At 57.0% G+C, this 5,693-nt stretch overlaps 1 long non-coding RNA gene across 1 annotated transcript; it reads left to right on the top strand.

The window, feature by feature from the left end:
• Positions 1-1,098: 1,098 nt before the first annotated feature.
• Positions 1,099-3,630, top strand: LOC148222294 (uncharacterized). The gene is made up of 2 exons (XR_015806422.1): positions 1,099-1,398; positions 2,597-3,630. It is a non-coding gene; the product is annotated as an uncharacterized LOC148222294 (long non-coding RNA).
• The last annotated feature ends 2,063 nt before the right edge of the window (positions 3,631-5,693 follow it).

Raw genomic sequence — 5,693 nt, forward strand, 5'->3', positions numbered from 1 at the left:
CAGCGGCGGAGATAAGGCTGGGATAACGCTGATAGGATCACACACACATCCACACTCATTTGTCCCCACGGCCTGAGCTGAAGTGACTCGGGGATGGCACAGAGAGAGAGAGCCGTGCCCACACTGCTGCTGCTGCTGGGCCACCCAGGGCACCCCGTGCCAGGGCCAGCGCTGGGGGTGGGCTGGTGGCCACAGGGATCCCGTGCCAAGGTCACAGAAACAGCTCAGGATGGGCTGGTGGCCACAGGATCCCGTGCCAGGGTCAGGGCTTGGGGTGGGATGGGATGGGATAATGGGATGGGATAATTAATGGGATGGGATAATTAATGGGATGGGAGCACTCGTGCATCCCTGTGCTCAGTCCTTTCCATCCTTCAGCTGCCCCGACGTCTCTGCTGCTCCAGGTCAGCACCAGCTCAGAGCTGCCACTTCCACTTCCATGGCAGGGACACCTCCCACTGTCCCTGGGGCTCCAAGCCCAGTGTCCAGCCTGGCCTTGGGCATTCCCAGGGATCCAGGGGCAGCCACAGCTGCTCTGGGCACCCTGTGCCAGCCCTGCCAGGGAACAATTCCTGCCCCAAATCCCATCCAGCCCTGCCCTCTGGCAGTGGGAAGCTTTTCCCCCGTGTAGCAGATTTCAGAGGCTTTTCCTGGCCCCTCGGGACATTGCCCAGGCTGTGACCAGACCTGGAGGAGCCCCACTCCGACATTCCTCAATTTTCGGCACTTCCAGCCAATATTTCCTCCCATCCTGAGCCCAAACTTCCCCTCCTAAGTTTTCCATCCGGCACCAGGGTTTGCAGGTAACTTCCACTGCGATGCTGAGCACAATTTAGATTATGAAATATATCCGCGGGCTGTTTCCTTAATTGATTTCTTTTGTTTCATTCTATTCCTCCAAGATTTGTCAACATTAATTTTTATATGCTTAACACTTTGCAAATACTGGCCAACTTTTTAAAATTAATGCGTTGAGATGGAGATTGAACACCTTCCCTCCCCTACATGTGCAGCAGGGATGAGAGTAAAACACGCTATCAGCATTTAATCGGGGAAATTTGGGTTATTAAAAAGGGACTCTGCCAGCACCCACTGGCAGCCAGATTTAACACAATTCCCGCCCGACAAAAAAAAAAAAACAAACCGCATTTCCCACAATGAGGAGATTTCAGGAAATTCGTGGGGTTTCCCAGGGTTCAAATCAGCGAGGAATCGAGTTGAGAGCGGAAAGTGCCGGAGTAAATCCCTGATAAAACCCCGGCCACCAAAACCAGCGGGGCCGGTGCCAAATCCCGGCGGGAGCCGCTCCCGAGGAATCCCGCGGGGGGGATGTCGGGAGCCTCTGGCGTGTTTGTGAAACACATTTCGGAGATGGCTCCTATTAAAGAGCAATTACAGGTTAAGTAACGAATTGGCTCCGTGCCTAATCGAGAGAATCGCGCTGTGACAATCAGATAAGGGATGGGACAACACGGCCAGAGCCACCGGGGAGAGATGGAGAGACCGGGGAGGGATGGAGAGACCGGGGAGGGATGGAGACAACGGGGAGGGATGGAGGGGATTGGGGAGGAATGGAGAGACCAGGGAGGGATGGAGGGATTGGGGAGGGATGGAGAGACCGGGGAGGGATGGAGAGACCGGGGAGGGATGGAGAGACCAGGGAGGGATGGAGGGATTGGGGAGAGATGGAGGGACCGGGGAGGGATGGAGAGATTGGGGAGGGATGGAGAGACCGGGGAGGGAAAGAGGGATTGGGGAGGGATGGAGGGACCGGGGGGGGAAGGAGAGAACGGGGAGGGGTGGAGGGACCGGGAGCCACCGGGAGCCGTGTCCGGGGGGCTCCGCTGTCACGGCTCAGCCCCCGACAATGCGGAGCTTTGAAAGCCGAGCCGGGAGCTGCGGGGTGACACATCGAGCTCCAGCCCCAGCCCCGGCTCCTGTCGCCGCTCCCGAGCTCGGCTGTCGCCAAGGAAACCGCGGATTGTCGCAGCCGTGGCCAGCCCCGCTGCTGCGGGCATGGGGCCGGGCTGTGGAGTGGCCACTCCAGTGCCACTCTGGGCTGAGCTCTGAGTGCCTCTCCTGGAGACGGGGACGTGGCTCCAGCCGCTTTTCCATCTCGTCGCCCCCAGCCCGCCGGGATGTGCCCCCAGCACTTCACCCCTTGGCCCCGCGCACGCAGCGAGGGCACTGGAGGAGCTCCAGGGGCTCCAGGGCAGGGCTGGGCACGGCTCTGTGCCCGGGCAGTCACTGCACAGGGCCAGGGGACACCTCTGGGTGTCGGTCACACCTGGATCCCTGTGCCTGCTGCGGCCCCTCCCGTGTCCCTGGAGCTGGGAAAGGCGCGGGGACAGGTGACAGTGGTGGGTGGCAGCTTCCCTGCCCCGCCTGCAGCGCAGGGAGAGACCGAGAACGCCAGGGGCTGGTTGAGACAATCAGTGGGATGGGCCGGGAATGAATTCCCAGCCTGGGGAGGAGGCGAGAGGGGCTTGGGAAGGAGTTTCCGAAGCTCTGGGGGCACGGAGGTGGCAGAGGAAGTTGGCAGGGACGTGTCTCCACCTCGTCCTGGAAGGTTTAACTCGGGTTCCTTGTCCTGCAGGTGGAATCACTGCTCTCCTCCTCGGAGCCTCGCCACGGGACCTCGGAAAGGTTTGGGTCGCGAGGGACCTCGGAGGAGTTTTAGTGGCATCATCCCCGTGGCTTCCATGGCAGCTCCACGTGCCCCTGGTGCTGGGCCAGCTCTGCAGGTGGGGCCTCACCTGAGCGGGCAGAGGGGACAATCCCCTCCCCTCCTGCCAAAGACCAGCCAGGACACCCAAGCTCAGCCCGGCTCCTCACAGCTCCTCTGGCGGCTTTGGCATCCCTGAGGGCCAACAGGGCCACCTGGGCCAGCTCCTGCTCGGGACAAAGCCCTTCCCCAGGCCATGGGGAAACCTCCCGTGCCTCTCCTGCTGGGAAAGCTGCGCAGGGAAACACCCGCAGAGCACCCCCAGCCTTGGCTCGGGAGATGCCACAGGATCACAAAAGGCTGGAAAAACCCTCTGAGACCATGGAGCCCGATTCTCCCAGCCCTGCCAAGGCCGCAAGTGCCACATGTCCCCAAGGGCCACCCCTGGTTGTTGTTCCAGCGTTTCCATCTCCATCCCAACCCAACTCCCCGTGGAGCTGCTGCTGAGGGCGAGCAGGGGCTGGCACAGGAGCCCTGCTGGGCCCTGCTGGCTCCTTCCCCCTCCCCAAAATTCTCCTCCTTCCCCCTCCCCAAAACTCCACCCTGGTGTTTATCCCCGAGCTGGCTCCAACAGCAAAGCGGCAGCAGCAGAATCCTGGAGCACAGCGAGTTCTCAGCCATATAATTCTCTTTAATCTTTTAAGCATTTGACAGTATTTGCTTGAAAGAAGAAGCAACAAGTACATAATTATTGCACTAATTAAGCTGCCAAAACACAAGCATGCTGCAAGAGCACCTTTGAAACAGTGAGCTCTCGATTCATTAGCATCTGCTGTAAGCTTATTAATCACCTAACAGGCAATTAGCAAGCTGTTACTGTTTGAGACTAGTATGTAAATAAATTCTTGGGTTAATTTCTTCCTCTGATAATAAAGAAAACATTATGAAAATTAGCTAAGCGACAATGTAAATGATCTTGACTGTTAATTATGTGCTGGTGTTACACGCGCGGCCGCCGCACGGCAGAGAGAGGATGCACCTCTCGTTTGGAACAGTTTGAAAAATAAAATTGTTGACAGAGGGAGCGGGGAGGTTTTCCTGCAGTGCAGCCACAGCTGTTTGCCTGCAGCTCCCCCGGTCCCAGCGCCGGGGATTGGCACCGCGGGATTCCCGCTGGGATTGGGGCAGCGGTGCCAGGGTGGGATGTGCCCGGTGGGGAGTCTGTGCTGGGGCTGGATCCCTGCAGCCATGGGCAAGGGATTCCGAAAAATTCACAGAATCAGGGAATCCTGGAATAACAGGATAATGGAATCACAGAATAATGGAATCAGGGAATAATGGAATCACAGAATCATGGAATCACGGACTCATAGAATCACAGAAACACAGGATAACAGAATCACAGAATCAAGGAATCACAGAATAATGGAATCCCAGAATCCCAGAATCATGAAATCACAGAATCACGGAATCACGGATTCACAGAGTGCCTTGCCCCGCGGCCACCAGGAGCCAGATGTGCCAGATGTGCCCTGTCCCCGGAGCCAGACGTGCGTTCCCCTGTGTCCTTGCAGAGGAACCTCGTCTCACGGCCCAGACGAGAGGATTGGGCTGCAAGGACCGTGATTAATGCACAGATCCAGCCTGGCAGCGCTGGCTCCTTGCTTCTGTTTCCTCAGGGGGTCACTGCACGCATTTCCTCTCCTGTGACATCGCCCTTCACCCGTGGAAGGAGCAGCGATCCCGGGGCCCAGCGGGGCTGGCCCTGCTGTGCTGCCCTGGGGACAACCAACAGGCAGTGACCCAGAGCCGTGTCCTTGTCGCCAAACCCCGAGCCAACCCCTTCCCTGGAGGAGCCCTGCCCTGCTCCTCTCCCCCAAATCCCTCCCAGCTCCTCGGAAGCCGCTCCAGCCGAGCAGAAAACTCATTTTGGAGAAGTGCACGGAGCCTGCTGGAGTGAGGAATTACCGGCAGCAGAGGTTACTTCATCATCTCATTAATTTAAACTATTTTATCACCGGCTCCTGCCCCGTAATTACGCGTGCAAAACGCACACAGAATATTTCACGGTGGGAGAATTGAAAGATGAAGATTGAGGGCGAGGTGAGGCCCTTCCATGGGGTGCAGGAGCTGTGGGCAGTGCCCTTGTCCCAAGCCCCTCTCCCTCTCTCTATCTGAAGAGTTTTCCCAAAGGAAAACTTTTTGGACCACAAATAAAGTCTATAACTTTAACGTCAAAACTACAAAATATATCAAAAATCGTATTTTTTCAGGGTCTGGTTTTGGAGTTTTGCTGTTGGTGGCAGCGACTCTTGGCCGGTCTCAATCAGAACAAAAACTCCAGCAGCCCTGGGAGGAAAAAGCAGCCCCAGGTCGTGGCTGTGGGCTCCCCTTCCCACAGCTGAGCACTCCAGCTGCCAGACATTGCTTCAGCTCTCCACATGAAAAATTTACTTTTTAATGGGCCAGACTGCGGCAGCGCCTGAGCTGGATCCAAAATAACCTCTTAGCACAGGGCCCCGAAGGGATCTCCAGCCATCCCATAAAAATGGAGCACACTTGGACTAAAAAGCTCTCTGCAGCCGTGCCCTCCTCGGCTTCTCGGGGCCATGCAGCCATTGGAAAGCTCCAGGAAATGGAAAATGATCTTTTGGAACCACACTGCTCACGGCTTTTGTTTTCCAGTTAGAGCAAGCTCACACATCAATAAATTTGGAATTTTTTTTAATTTTTTTTTTTTTTTTCCCTCCTTGGTCCAACAGCAGAACAAACATCAGGAGCCTGGCCAAGGGGAGCAGATGGAGGGAAAAGCTCTGGGATGTTTTTTTCAGGATGTGAGGAAAGGTGGGACAGCCCCGTGGCCAGGGCGAGGTGGGCAAGGTGGGCAAGGTGGGCAAGGTGGGCAAGGTGGGCAAGGTGGGCACCTCTGTGTGAGCCCCGCTGGCCACGGGGACACGGGGCTGGTGCTGAGGGGATTCCTGAGGGGATTCCTGAGGAGATTCCTGAGGGGGATTCCTGAGGGGATTCC

This window comes from Sturnus vulgaris, chromosome 13 (assembly GCF_052056855.1).
Source record: "Sturnus vulgaris isolate bStuVul1 chromosome 13, bStuVul1.hap1, whole genome shotgun sequence".
NCBI lineage: Eukaryota > Metazoa > Chordata > Aves > Passeriformes > Sturnidae > Sturnus > Sturnus vulgaris.